This window comes from Otolemur garnettii, unplaced genomic scaffold (genome assembly GCF_000181295.1).
Source record: "Otolemur garnettii isolate 467f Iridium unplaced genomic scaffold, OtoGar3 scaffold00006, whole genome shotgun sequence".
NCBI classification, from domain to species: domain Eukaryota; kingdom Metazoa; phylum Chordata; class Mammalia; order Primates; family Galagidae; genus Otolemur; species Otolemur garnettii.
In genome coordinates this window covers 34,410,286-34,426,119 of record NW_003852401.1, presented here as the reverse complement: position 1 = coordinate 34,426,119, position 15,834 = coordinate 34,410,286, and the positions used below count along the sequence as shown (strand labels likewise).

General features: G+C 39.7%; 1 protein-coding gene across 1 annotated transcript in view; it reads right to left on the bottom strand.

Annotated features, from left to right (window-relative positions):
• PCSK5 (proprotein convertase subtilisin/kexin type 5) overlaps positions 1–15,834 on the bottom strand; it is a 430,298-nt gene that overhangs the window by 126,692 nt on the left and 287,772 nt on the right. The window lies entirely within an intron of this gene.

Sequence of the window (15,834 nt, the reverse complement as noted above, 5' to 3'; positions counted from 1 at the left end):
GGAATTTCAACTTTATTTAAGGAAATGGGAAGCCACAGTAGGGTAGAGTCTCATGCTGAGCTTTGATTTTTTTTTTTTTACAAAAAGCTTCATCTGGCTGCTGAGATGAATGGATGGGGAAGAAGGTGAAGACGCAAGCCTGTGGACACATGGGGGCATTCAGTGAGGCTGACTGGGAGATGTCCCAACAGCGCGGGTGAGGAGTAGCTTGATTGGGGGTGCTGTGGACTAGGATGTGGTCAGTAGCAGTGAAGAATGGAAAATGGCTCTCAGACAGATTTTGGAAATGCAATTGTGTTGACCTGGTAATTGGTCAGATCTAGGATGGGAAGAAGAGAGAAGATGTCCAGGTGACTTCTAGCTTCTGCTATATTTGTGGCTTTTCTCATAACATAAGTCAATTAAACATCACATACCTACTTATAAAAAAAACCTTATATCTTCTTGGTAGGTTAGCTTTTAGTATATTATAGTCATTATGATTCTGATGGCAAGAAATACTGTTTAATAATCGCCTGAAGGAATTGATGTTTTAGCTGATTTATCAAAGGAACTTACAGAATGTGTATTATGTGGTAACTTTCAGCATTCTAATATTTACTCCAATGTTCCCAATATTTCTATTTTATTTCTTCCTCATTTTGACTAGAGGTAAAGAAGGCAAATAATGACTTCTGAACAAAGAAAAAAGAAGGCATCATCTCCTTTTTTTTTTTTTTTTTAATAATATCCACGGTCTATTGGCCATAGGTCTATACTGATTTTACCCATATGGCTAATGGGCACTAATTCTCATAATGATTTTGATTCCTGCCTTGTTCTTGAACTCCCCGCTCCCCACGTGCTCATTGCTCTGGCCTCCCCGCCTTGTATTAGCTCATCTACTGCCTTCATATTAGAATACATTGGATTCTTGCTTATCCATTCTTGTGATACTTTACTAAGAAGAATGTCTTCCATCTCCATCCAGGTTAATACAAAAGATGTAAAGTCTCCATCTTTTTTAGTGGCTGAATAGTATTTTATGGTATACATATACCACAGTTTGTTAATCCATTCCTAGGTTGGTGGGCATTTAGGCTATTTCCACATTTTGGAGATTGTAAATTGAGCTGCAATAAACAGTCTAGTACAAATGTCCTTATGATAAAAGGATTTTTTTTCTTCTGGGTAGATGCCTAATAATAGGATTGCAGGATCAAATGGGAATTCTTATTTGAGTTCTTTGAAGATTCTCTATACTTCCTTTCAAAAAGGCTGTATTAGTTTGCAGTCCTACCAGCCATGTAAAAGTGTTCCCTTCTCTTCACATCTGCAGCTTTGAGACTGTGATGTGGGCCATTCTCACTGGGGTTAGGAGATAGCTCAGGGTAGTTTTCATTTGCATTTCTCTGATGAATAGGGATAATGAGCATTTTTTCATATGGTTTTTAGCCATTCATCTGTCTTCTTCAGAGAAGGTTCTATTCATGTCTCTTGCCTAGTGATATATGGGATTGTTGGGTTTTGATTAATTTGAGTTCTCTATAAATCCCAGTTATCAAGTTTTTGTCCAATTTACAATATGCAAATATCTTTTCCCCTTCTGAAGGTTGTTTTTTCCTTAGCTACACAGAAGCTATTCAGTTTTGTTAAGTCCCATTTGTTTATTTTTGTTGTTGTTGCAATTGCCACATATGTCTTCTCATAAAATCTTTCCCCTGGCTTCAAGTGTTTTCTATACACTTTCTTCAAGGATTTTTATTGTTTCTTGCCTTAGATTTAAATCTTTTATCCATTTTGAATCAATGTTTGTAAGTGGTGAGAGGTGTGAGTCCAGTTTCGGTCTTTTGCAGGTGGTTATCCAGTTCTCCCAGCACCATCTACTGAATAGGGATTCTTTTCCCCAGCATATGTTCTTCACCCAGGATATGGTTCATCAAAGATCAGGTGGCTATAAGATGTTAGTTTCATTTGATGTTTTTCTCTTTGGTTCCAAACATCATTGTCTCTATTTTTGGGCTAATCTAATGCTGTTTTGATCACTATGGCCTTGTAATATAGCTGCAAGTTTGATAGGGTGATACCCCAGCTTTGTTTTTACTACTTGGCTATATGGGGTTTCTTCTGGTTTAACATAAAATGAAGAATTATTTTTTTCCATAGCTTGGAAGTATGATGGCATTTTAATGGAATGGTCTTCCATTTGTTAATATCTTTTGCTATTTATTTCATAAGGTTTCATAATTTTCTTTGTAAAAGTCCTTTATCTCTTTTGTTATGTATATTCCTAGGTATTTCTTTCTTTTTTTTTTTTTAAGCTACAGTGAAGGGAATTGTGTCTTTGATTAACTTTTCATCTTGGCTGTTTTTGGCATATACAAAGGATACTGATTTGTGGACATTGATTTTATATCTTGAGACACTGTTGTATTTTTTGATGAATTCAAGGAATCTTATGGTTGAATTTTTGGGGTTCTCCAAGTATACGATCATATCGTTAACAAAGAGTAAGAGTTTGACCTCCTCTGCACCCAATTGGATGCCCTTTATTTCCTTCCCTTGCCTGATTGTATTGGCTAGAACTTTAAGCACTATGTTGAATAGTAGTGGTGATAGAGGACAACCTTGTCTGGTTCTAGTTCTAAGTGGTAAAGCTTTCAGTTTTACTAGATTCAGAATAATATTAGCTGTGGGTTTGTTGTCAATGGCTTCAATCAGATTAAGAAATGTGCCACCTATGCCTATATTCTTCAGTGTTCTAATTAGAAAAGGATGCTTGATTTTATTGAATGCTTTTCCTGTATCTATTGCGAGTATCATATGGTCTTTGTTTTTGCTTCTGTTGATATGGTGAATTACATTTATGGACCTGTGTATGTTAAACCAGTCTTGTGTTCCTGGGATGAAACCTACTTAATCGTGTTGAATGATTTTTTTATTTTGTAGCTGTAATCTTTTGGCTAGGATTTTACTGTGAATTTTGGCATCTATATTCATTATATTTATTAGTGAAATGGGTCTGAAATTGTCCTTTTTAGTTGGGTCTTTTCTTGGTTTTGGTATGAAGGTGATGTTTGCTTCATAGAAAGTGTTGGGGAAGCTTCCTTCCTTCTCAATTTTTTTGGAATAATTTCTGCAGTATGGGAATAAGCTCTTCTTTGAAGGTTTGATAGAATTCTGGTGTAAAGCCATCTGGACCAAGGCATTTTTTTTGTTGGGAGATTTTTTTAATATTTTTTTGACCTCAGTTCTTGAAATTGTTCTGTTCAAGAGATCTATTTCTTTTAAGTCTAGGGAAAGGGTGTGATTCCTGGTAGTAGTCCATTTCCTCCACATTGTCAAATTTCTGGGCTTAGAGTTTCTTATAGTACTCAGAGAAGATCCTGTGTCTCTATGGCATCGGTTGTTTCCCTTTTATTGTTTCTCATTGAGGTTATTAGCAATTTTACTTTTCTATTTTTGGTTAATCTGGCCAAAGTTTTATTGATTTTATTTACTTTTTAAAAAAATCAACTTTTTATTTCATTAGTTTTCTTTCTTTCTTTCTTTTTTTTGAGACAGAGTCTCACTTTTTGCCCTTTGTAGTGTGCTATTGCATCATAGCTCACAGCAACCTCAGACTCTTGGGCTCAAGCAACTTCCTCAGCATCCCAAGGAGCTGGGACTACAGGCTCCTACCACAACACCCAGCTATTTTTAGAGACAGGTTCTACCTCTAGTTTAGGCTGGTCTTGAACTTGTGAGCTCAGGTGATCCACCTGCTTTGACCTCCTAGAGTGCTGAGATTATAGGCATGAGTCACCATGTCCATGCACTTTCATTAATTTTCTGAATAATTCTTTTGTTTTCAGTTTCATTAATCTCTGATTTAATTTTTGTTATTTCTTTTCTTCTGCTGGGTTTGGGATTAGATTGTTCTTCTTTTTTCCGATTCCATAAGATGGTTCATGAGTTTGTTGATGTGCCTCTTTCTGTTTTTAAATGTAGGCATCTAATGTAATAAATTTCCCTCTTAAGACTGCTTTTGCTGTATTCTACAAGTTTTGCTACCTCGTCTTCATTGTTGTTATGTTTGAGGAATTTAATGATTTCCTCTTTTATCTCTTCCTGAGCCCAACTACCATTAAGCACAAGGTTGTTTAATTTCCAAGTTTTTGTGTGAGGATGAACATTTTTATTGGAGTTGAGTTCTACCTTTATTGCCTGTGGTTTAAGAAGATACAAGGTATAATTTCTATTCTTTTAATTTTGGTGAAGTTTAATTTGTACTGTAGGATGTGGTTGATTTTACAGTATGTACCATGGGCCAATGAGAAAAATGTATATTCTTTAGCTTTGGGATGATGTGTTCCGTATATGTCTATTAATCACCATTTGTCCTAGGTTTGCATTTAAGTCCTTTGTGTCTTTGTTTAGTTTCTATGTTGAGGATCTGTCTAGTTATTTTGGAGGAGTATTAAAGTCCCCAACTATTATGGTGTTGTGGGATATCATATTGCTCAGACACATCAAGGTCTGTTTCATAAATCTGGGAGCATTTAAGTTGGGTGTATAAATATTTAAAATTGAAATGTCTTCTTGTTGTATTGTTCCTTTGACAAGTATAACATGTCCATCTTTGTCTTTCTTAACTTTAGTTGCTTTAAATCCACTTGTATCTGAAAATAAGATCGCAACCCTTCCTTTCTTCTGATTTCCATTTGTTTGGAATACTATTTTCCATCCCTTAACCCTGAGTCTTGATTTGTCCTTCGAGGCTAGATGTGTCTCCTGGAGATAGCATATGAATGGCTTGTGCTTTTTTTTTTTTTTTTTTAAATCCAGTCAGCTAACCTGTGTCTCTTCAGTGGTGAATTCAATACATTGACATTTAGTGAGAGAATTGGTAAGTGTGGTGGAGTTCTATTCATCTTATTTTGTGAAAGTCCATTGTGTAATTTTATCCTTTACACCATTTTGGAAGTTAAGTTTTGACCTTCAGCTTCTGGGTGTTTATTTTGCTGGTGCTCCATTGTGGTGATCAGTGTTGAGAACAGATCTTAGTATTTCCCCATAGAGCTGGTCTTGTTATGCCAAATTTCCTCAGTGCTTGTATATCCACAAAAGATTTGATTTCTCCATCAATTTTGAGGCTTAGTTTAGCAGGGTACAGAATTGTGGGCTGAAAATTGTTTTGTTTAAGAATGTTAAAGATGGATGACCATGCTCTACTGGCTTGGAAGGTTTCAGTTAAAAAGTCTGCTGTCATCCTAATGGCTCTGCCTTTTTAGTTCAGTCAGTGCTTACTTCTGGCTGCTTGCAGAATTTTTTCCTTCATCTTGACTTTGGAAAGATTCATTATAATGTGTCTTGCCGAGGCTCTGTTTGAGTTGAGATGACCTGGGGTTCAATATCCATCTGAAAGGAGTGTGTTGGGGTCTTTAGTAAAACTTGGGAAGTTTTCATTTATGATAGTCTCCAGTAGGGCTTCCATTCCTTTGGGACAATCTTCTTTCCCTTCAGGAATCCCTATTATTTGTATGTTTGAACACTTCATAGAGTCTTGTAGTTCTCTAAGTGCCTATTCTGCTTTCTCTGTCTTCTTTTCTGCCTCTTTAACTACCTGGGTTAACTTGAAAACCTGTAGCACTGAGGTTCTTTCTTCTCCATTGTCTAACCCAGTGGTTCTCAACCTTCCCAATGCTGTGACCCTTTAATACAGTTCCTAATGTTGTGGTGACCCCCAACCATAAAATTATTTCTGTTGCTACTTCATAACTGTAATTTTGCTACTGTTATGAATCACAGTGTAAATATCTGATATGCAGGATGTTTTTCATTGTTACAAAGGGGTTGCAACCCACAGGTTGAGAACTGCTGGTCTAACCTATTTTTGATACTTTCTACTGCATCTTTCCATTCCCTAATTGTCTCCTTCACTTCTTTAAGCTCTGCCATATCCTTTCTATTATTCTACATATCTCTTGTCCAACTTTTGGTTCTGTCTTTCCATTTTCTCTTTCATTTCTTTTATTTTATTTATCATCCATATTTTAAATTCCCTTTTTGTCAAGTCCATTCATTCTTTATAGGTGGAATCTTCTGTAATAGCTGCCTCATGGTCCCTTGGGGGAGTTCCTCTGTTTTGGTTTTTCACTTTGTCTGAATTTTTCTATTGGTTCCTCCTCATATGTTCTTTCTCCTTGTTCACCTCCCCTCCTTGTCCTCCTTTTTACTTCTCACTGCCTCCTCTGCTTCAAATAGAAATCTTTTCTCTTGATGATAGTATGTGGCAATATGTCACTGGAACACCAGATGGCTCTGTAGGTTTTTTTTTTTAGGAGACAGAGAACACAGTCAATAACCTCTATGGCCCTTATGCTTTCAGTGATTGCCTGATTGTTTCCTCAGCATTCAGACCCTGCCCGGTTGGGATTTTAAAGATCACAAGAATCCTTCAAGGGCAGGTCTCACAGTGGCCCCTGACTCTAGTTTCTATGGAGTGTGGGAATCCCTCAACCTGTCCCAAGAGTGGAGATCTGATCCCAAGAAGGCTGTGCTTTAGGCCCCTGCTAAGATCTTCTCATGACCTTCCTACAATGGCAGCCCCTGGCCGCCAAGACCTTCTCAGTATGGCTGCCTCACCAGCCACCAAACCTCTGGCAAATCCACTCCATCAGCATTCTGGTTGCTGTATACTGCTTAAGTCTGCCCACTCTTTCAAGCTTTCCACTCAATGCACAGCTTCCCCCAATAATTGAAAACTCTGGAAAGGCTTCTTCTTATCCCTGTCCTCTGTGGGGGTAGCCTGTCCCAACTGGTCACAATCACTTGCCTAATTCATCGGATTGCCACTGCCCCAGATTATATGGTGTAGCCAGCTCACCACCTCCTTGCTGTGCTCCCTGAGCTATGACTCTGGGTAAGGTCCTTGTGCCAGATATGGCTTGGTTCTCTCTTTTTCCCCAGTCATCTAGGAGAGCTCAGGTGAATGATCCTTCTGGTCCACCATGTTGCTCTGCTCCCTAGGGTTACTTTTCTTTATTGGCTTATTACAAAGGTTACAGATGAAGAGACCCCCCCTTTTTTTGTACAGCCTAGTTTTGCCCATTTTGCTCAGGCTGACCTTGAACTCCTGGCCTCAAGCCCTCCTGCTTCAACCTTTTGAAGTGCTAGGACTGCAGGTGTGAGCTACTGTACCTGGCTGACTCCTACCTTGTGCACATAAAGAACCATGTGGCCACAGTTGTGGGTGGACACTGGGTGGATGTTGCTCTATTAATAACAGAAAACATGTGCCTGGGACCTGAGAACAACGTATAAACCTGATATATACTCCATGGTCATGACTTGATGCTAGTTTTGACAGGATAGTTATATATTTCACTCTTCTATTTCTCCTTCTTGATGCACTGCTATCAGATTAAATCAATCCCACACCTCCTGTCTACCACTGGAGTACCATAGGAATTTAGCTCAGCTGCTTCCTCTTTTGTAGAAAGGGGATAAAATCAGGCTATTAGAAGTATTGAATGAATTAACCAACAGAAAGCACTTAGCTTAGGATATAGGAAGTTATGTTCCACATATGGGAGTTATTACTATTGTTATCATTGTTAGGAAGGGAGGTGCTAGCATATCACTTTCTTGCCTTTTACTCTTCTCTGGTGATGACAGTTTAGAGGGCAAGGGAGCATTCTCTTAAGAGGAAAAGAAAGCAGGTCTATGGCCCCAGATCCAGTCTTAAAAAACAGGCTTTGCCAAATGCTCTGACCATGGCCATCCCAGTGAACAGAAGCTGTGAGCTCATCTGATAGCGGAGCTCTGCTTAGCACCCTGTCTTTTTATTTAGCCAGCTCAGTGTAGCCATCAATCCCTGGGACTGAAGCATAGGCAACCTCCTCAGCATTCTGTCTGAAGGAATGCTTCCTAAATATGTTGGCAGGAGGCCAAGAGTTGACTTGATGGTGTCCTTGGGCAAGTCCATTAGCTTCTCTGAAAGAGGTTGATGACTCTGCTGACAAGACGGTGGAGGAAGGGCAACAGTCCAGTAAAGGGTTCTTTGCAAGTTGGGCTCATGGGTCTCCTCCTCCTTGGCTCAGCTGCCTACTCCCTGCCTGGGACTCCTGCCTTCTTTGTCCATAAGCCTTTCACCTGGCTTTGTGCCTTTCTACAGGTTCTCTCTCTTTCTCAAGACTCCTTAGATATCCCAGCCTTATTTGATTTACAAATTTTTGCCTAACCTTTAAGACTCAGGTCAAATATCACTTTTATCTGATGTCTTTTTATTCCTTCATCCACAAATATGTGTTAAGCACGGCCCTGTGCTGGACATATAAGACACAGCTGTGAACGAGATGGCAAAGCCCCAGCTCTCAGGGAGCTGGCTGACAACACACGAGTCACTGAACCACACACAGAATCTCATGTTGTGGCAAGTGCTATGGAAAGACACAAAAAGGTGGGCAGGTGTGGGGTGGGTGGCAGACAGAGCTGATCTGGAGGAAAAGTTATTTTTGAGCTAAGACCTGTGGGAGGAGAAGAAGCCAGCCATATGAAGGGCAGGGCTCTAGAGGTACAAACAAGCTATTTTGTCTAAAGGACAAAGAGAGAGTTGGTATGACTAGAAGATGGGAGGGACAGGGAAAGGTAGCTTGAGGTGAATAAAGAAAGATCTCAGGTAAGGAGTTCAGATTTATTATTATTATTACCGTTAGACATGGGTCTCTCTATATTGCCCAGGCTGGTCTTGAACTCCTGGCCTCAAGCAATTTTCTCTGCTCTCTCTCCTGTAAGCACCCTCCTGTAGCTGGGATTACAGATGTAATCTGTCCCTCCTCACCCTCCTGTAGCTGGGATTACAGATGTGAGCTACCGTCAGGACATTTTGTTCTGAGTAAATAGACAGAATCTAATTTCATAGCTGTAATGATACTATGTTGTGTAGAGAATAAACTGGGGTAGTGAGAGAAAAAAGAAAAAAAGTGGAGACATGAAGGAGAATGCAGGTGTCAGCTCAGAGGCTCAGACAGTGGTCCAAGAGGGTGAGACTGTTGGTTTGGAGTTTATAGGTTTACAGGTATGGAGTGGGCAGAAGTAGATCTTTAGAGATATATTTTGTGAATAAAGTTGATGAGATTTTGCTGATAAATTGGTTAGACTGGATTTGGGGGAGGAAAAAAGGGGAACTTTGAGCAGCTGAGTGGAGCAACTGTAAGGCCATTCACTGTGATAGGAGAGATGTGGTAATAGAGATGGCCAGGGCCTGGGATGTCTGAAGTCTATTTTGGACATGTACATTTTAAGAGGCCTACGAGATGTCTCAAGGAAAATGTCATGTGGTTAATTGAATTTGCAGGTGTGAATCTTGAGGGAAGAGACCAGGAATATATACATCTTAAGAGGTATCGGCATATAGATGGCATTTAAAACCATAGGATTGAATTAGATCTCCCTGGAGAGACAGAATAGAAGGCAAAGAGCAGTAGCCAGGACCCAGGAAGGTACCAAACATTATTGCCTCCATATGGGACTCCACCCCTGACCCTAGTGACCTCCCTGACCGCTCCCTGCTTGGAGTGAACAGTGAATGTCTCCCTTCTTTGCAGGGCTGTATTAAGATCCCCACAGATCCTAGATTCTCCAACCTCTGCACTGAACATTAAAATTCACCTTCATCCTCCATTAAATTTAATTACAGTCATGTGCTGCGTAACATTTTGGATAATGATGAATTGCATACACAATGGTGATCCCATAAGATTACACCGTATCTCTCTACCTTGCTTTTTCTATGTTTACATGCACATTTACCATTGTGTCACAATTGCCTGTAGAATCCAGGATAGTAACCTGCTGTATAGCTTTGTGGCCTAGGAGGCTATCCCATGTAGGTGTGGGCGTGTGGTGGGCTGCGGAACGTACTCTCTGATGTCCTTACAAGGGTAGAATTGCCTGGCAGTGCATTGCTGACATGTCCCAGCTGTTAAGTCAAAGACATAACTGTGTACAAGTGAGTTGCAATTGACTAGCTTGAAACATTGTGTTTTGTAGGTAATTAACATATGACTTGACTTTGACCTTTGCAGTTTTATTTGTACCTTTTAGAGCCAGCTCTATTTCTAATATTTTATGCTATATTAGGATGCCCTTGGAGAGCTTATAGTGACTGCAAGGGCAAAGGATCTTAGCTTACTTGGCAAAGGTTGCTCCCCTGGACTCCCAACAGTGTTTTATGCCCCTTAGAAGGCACTTATATAGCTTCTTCTGATAACCATGTGTTTTTAGGTCCATTTTTCAGATTAGACTATAGACTTGAAGAGGGCAAGAAAAGCCCCAGAACTTGGTATATGGCAGGGACTTAATGTTTACTCATGAATGTGATTCATTTGAGCTCATGAGAAAAAGCCACGCCCAGGGACACAGTATATTTTCTATCTTCACTTGGGGAAGGGCTCTTACTCCTGCCTCACAGCATGTGTGATGCAGCTTCTTCTCTGGCACTCTTACAGAGGAGGCAGTGCAGTGCAGAAGCTTGAAGCTGTGGGCTTGTCTCAGCCACACCCCTCTGAATCTTGCATCAGAACGTTAATCTCTATAGATGTGATTTTTGCATGGGCCAGATTAAAAAAGACCACTTAAGTAAAACTCAGTGAACCTTAAAACACAGTATTCTTAAAATAATGTATTCATTTCTAAAATTAAAAAAAAATATATATCTAAAGTTCTTACAACTTGGGCCTTAGAGAATATTTCTGGACTTCGCAAGGAAGTGGGATGCAGAATATCTTCTGATGTCTGACACCTGGCTGTGAGAAAAACCACAGTTACATCCAAATGATGGCTGATTAGAGAGGAGAACTTATAAGAAAATCCTTCAGTCATAACACAGAGTATTCTTCCAAGTCCCTTAGAGGCGGAGCATGAGAATGACGTGCTGGTTCTCACAAGTCATATTCTGGCTTGCTAAGACTTAGTGACGCTACACAATTGCATCCTTCTTGTTCAAAAACTAAATCTGGGCCTGGTCTTCACCTCTTAAGATGAAGAGGCAACATGATTATATGAATTATAGCCTGATTTCTAGGTGCCAAGTAGCTCCAATGAGCCACAGTGAAATTAAGTCCACCTTGGTTATGCCAAGGCTCTGAAATATTCTGAGAATTTCAGCTTTTATGGATTTGCAAGAAAAATAACATTTGGAAATGGATTTTGACCAGAGAAGAGAAGGAAGTCTATGCTTTCTGTCCTCTACACATAGTGAGTTTAGGGCCAAGGGCCCCACTTGGGGTGGGTGAGGTTGAGCTGCAGCTATGGTGTTTGTTCCCCCTCTACTATCTACCATTTTGTGCTAAAGGACGGAAAGAAGGACACCAAATTGGCTGGGGCATAGTTTAAACTTGCCTCTAACATGCTCCTTCTATTCACCATGCTGCTGTCTGCCATTGCTCTCCTTGGGCAAGGATGAAAGAATGTGGAAGCTGTTAAGAATGCACGTCTAAGCTACGTGTTGTGGTAGCACCTTAGTCCCTGCTACTCAGGAGGCTAAGGCTAGATGATCGCTTGAGCTCAGGAGTTTGAGGTTACTGTGAGTTAGACAGACACTGGTGCACTCCAGCCTGGGCAGGAGAGTGTGACTTTATCTTTAAAAAAAAAAAAAATGCATGTCTATTTAGCTTCATGACATTCTTTGTATGTGAGGGGACAAAATGCTATATATTTTCATACTCAGATGTGCTCAAAGTATTGGCTACTTGGGCTTAGCAACTTTAATTTAGTAGTTACGAAAACAATCACTTCCCTTTCTCTACCAAGTACTTGGCTGGTATGTTCCTTAAAGTGAAGAGTAGATTGTTGAATGGGAAATGATGAATCTGACAGAAAAGATTAGTAGTGTGATAAGAAGCTGCTGATTACTGGGGTCAAAAGTGAATAAGAGCAGGATGACTCACACCTGTTATCCCAGCACTCTGAGAGGCTGAGGTGGGTGGATTGCTTGACCTAACGAGTTTGAGACCAGTTTGAGCAAGAATGAGACCCTGGTCTCTACTAAAAATGGAAAAAAACTCCTCAAACTCTTGCTTGAGCAAGAAGGAGACCCCAGTCTCTACTAAAAATAGAAAAAAAAAAACCCCTCAAACCCTCAGGCTGAGGCATGAGGATTGCTTGAACTGAAGAGTTGAGGTTGCCGCAAGCTATGAAGATGCCACAGCACTCTACCCAGAGAGACAGAGTGAGTCTCAAAAAAAAAAAAAAAAAAAAGTACGAAAATTCTGATCTGCAGATAGATAAATAGATACAGACAATTAGCAAGGTCTTCTATGGATGTGTGTGCACGTCTTTCTTATACAAAGGGTAAAATGGTAGATCCATCAAATGGTGAATCACTGTCCTATGTAGCAATGAACTAATTTAGATCAAACCCACAGACACGTCTTGCTTCCCTGAACTTCTCCTATGCAGCATGTTCACTGGTAACATTCCTTCTGCTCTTTAACCACCTGCCTAGGTAAGCCTCGGTCATGCTTCAAGGACCAGGTCTAGTTTTACTCACTCTAGGAAACTTACCCCAACTGGTTCAAATAAAAGGAAGCTCTGCCTGTTCTAAAATTAACAACTCATTTGTCTCGCTTATTTGAGATTTAGGATTCACTGCTTACTGTTTCTACTGTTAAATTTTATTATTATGAGTCTGGGTATATAATCCCAATTTGTTTCAAGTCTACGTGGCTCTTCTGAGAACCAGCAGAGGATATATTTACATCGGTATGTACGTACGCACAGTCTACATTCTCACCTGGGTACCATGTAGTAAATGGTCAATACGACTAATTTTCCTTCATCCCCACAATGCAACTTCATGACAGTAGAGGCTCTCCCTTAAATACCTTTTTGTATCCCCAGGTCTTTAAAACTAGTTGGAACTCGTTTGCTGCTTTGGCTGATTTCTTATTTCTTTTCCCAAAAGGCAGGGTATTGAAACTTCTAGATAGCATCTCAAGCAGGGGTCAAGAAAGTCTATACTTCACCATTTTTAGCTAACTGTTTGGTCTCACCCTGTGGTATGCATTGGAGGTTTACTTGAAATAAAGTCAGCTTTTAGGCATCCATTGACTTAATATGAGATGTCAGGACATTGAACAAAGTCATCTTCTCCTTTAGTGGCTTTTCCAGTGGCCACCTCCTTGCCCCCAGCCCGTGGCTCCCATGCCTATGCACACACAAGGGTAGGTGTGCAGAAGTCCATCAGAGAACGGGCCCAGAGGACCCTGCACTGTGGACCAGCATCTGTACACTGTGCTAACAACCACACCAAACTTGTGTAGATTTTTTTCACAGACAGCTTTCCAACAGTGAGATTTAACCTATGTTCATGCCCAAATCTAACCTGTCCCTTCCTTACACTGCTGTTTCTTTCATCCTCCTTTTCAATTCCCACCTCTGCTCACCCTTTCTCTTCCAACTCCGTTTAAACGCTCCATTCATGTCTACCCTTCCTTCATATTCAGCCTCTAGGTGGAAACAGAGAAGTCGCTCATGACCTCACCCTTTCAGAGATGTTTGCACATGGGTATGAACAGATCAAATAAACAGGAACTTAGGTTAATTTAATAGAAAAAATAAAATATGGAATAACATTGATTTTGGCCAGTATCAATTACAACCATTCTACTATATTTTACAAAAAAACAACTGAACATTTTACACATGTACAGTATTTTTCAGTAAAAGTGGATTTGGATTTAACAATGGGTCACTAATTTGAAATAAAAAGACAAAAGAAAACAGAAGATAGGACTTTTGTCTCTAGAAGGTTAGAGCATTTGTTAAGTCTCCAAATTTTGTACTATCTATTACATATATCTCATTATGAATATATATATTTATACATAATATATAACATTAACTTAAACTTTGAAAGCATTATGTTCTAGTTAATAATGTTATGTAGATAAATGAGGCAGTAACACACTAGTAGTTAAACCAGTATTTCCACGATGTGCACCTGCATGGTAGCGGGAAATGGAACGCAAACTGGTAGACCCCGATGAATTTGCTGTCATGTTGATGGTTACTTGTCTGTGAACACTGGCACTATTTTCATCTTTCCTATTATAGTGACCTTGTGCTTGACCTTGCTTTAGGCTTGTGTGCTTACGTCTGTCCATTTAAAGACTGTGCCTTTATATTTAAAACTATATATCAGACCCAGGATTAACTTTCATCTTTATGTCAGAGGGGCCCACAGTGCTATAAAGAGAAAAACTGTCTAGCAAAATCAGTGGTTTCCTCAGTTATGAAACACTGTGTGACTCAAGATCACTGCAAGGCTATGAAAAGGGTCATTGGACTATTTAATTACTATTCGCCTTGGATTCTAAGTTACCTTTGATGTCTAGGGATATTTTCAAGGAAGGTTTTTTACTACTGCTTGGATGGAGACCTTCATATCCACTTCCCATGTCCTTCCCAGGATAATCTGTATCGATTCCATTCCTCTTCTGAGCTTTGAAGCCAGTGGCATCTTGGAAGTGAGGCGCTCAGAAGCATAAAGCCTATAAGATGACTGGTTACTCCCAAAGAAATGAGGTCACCAATGGAGCTTTGATATGGAAAATGAAGACATCTGCTATCAGTCTATCCTCCCCTGGACAGAGAAACTGTAAAAACATCTAGAAGGTTACATCGTTTCTGACTACTGATCCAAAACAGTTTTCTCATAATTCAGGCTCTTAGTTTCCATGAAATGCTTAGGGAGTCATAGAAAACCAGTGAAAATATTTCTAAAACAAACAAACAAAAATAGATGATTTCAATGACATTCAGGTGGACAGGTGTGTAACAGCATGGCACAGTTATAGAGGGACAGAGGAGTGGGAAAATGAGAGAATCAGGAGGGTACAATCATGCCACCCATATTTAATTTCCAGTTTTATTTTCTTAAAATGACAAGGTGAAAATACTTCTAATAAAGCACCATTGAAAAAAGTTGCCTGGCCAGCATGGGCACGAGCTTAAATATTATTTAAATAAATTCCATTTCTTAAAAAATACAGGACCTGTTAGAAACTGTTGACTCCAGGAAGAAATTTTCTGTATCATATCCCAAATGTTTCCCACCGTGATAAATGGAATTTCTGATGTTCTTTAAAAAGAAAAAAAAAAATGCTATGGGGATAATGGCTAGATAGCACCAAGAGATTGTGCAGGGTCTACAAATTTAACATTCTGGATTTCAGGGAAGCTGGATCAGTCTCAGCTCTTTCATGAATCTCTGCATTCTGCCCATCTGTCCATCACCAATTTGACTATACAGAGCAATCCCATTTGATGAACTGTGTGTACAATAACCCAATCTACCATGGAAAAGCCAGTAGCAGCAAGTCTATCTGATGAAACCAGTGGAGCAGACTTATCAAGTGAGGACAATGCAAAACCCAGTACTTAATGCATTTAGTCAATTCTGTGTGGAGCGTTGTCAATGTCTCACTGTGGAATACTAAAACAAACGACACGGAACACGACTCTGCAGGATGTTCCTAATGCCCTGAGGTCCACTTTCCTGTCATTCCCCCCGTGACAGACTCCAGCATGAAAAATGACTGATGTAAGAGCTTTCTGTTTCATTTTGATCTATGTATGCTCTGGTGAGGTTTGGGGAAGGTATTTTTAGGCATCTCAAAGGGGAAACAAGTAAGTAAAATGTAAAAGGAAAAAAAAAGCGGACCTTCAAAACCAGGGCAGGAAATCAAATCATTACTTTAACGTCAAATTTTGGCATCAAATGCTTTGGTCATACAATACTGTCTCTGTGGTTCTGGCTGTTTAGCACTAAACACCCAGTTATAAAAGGTAGGCTTGTTGTAGGTTTAT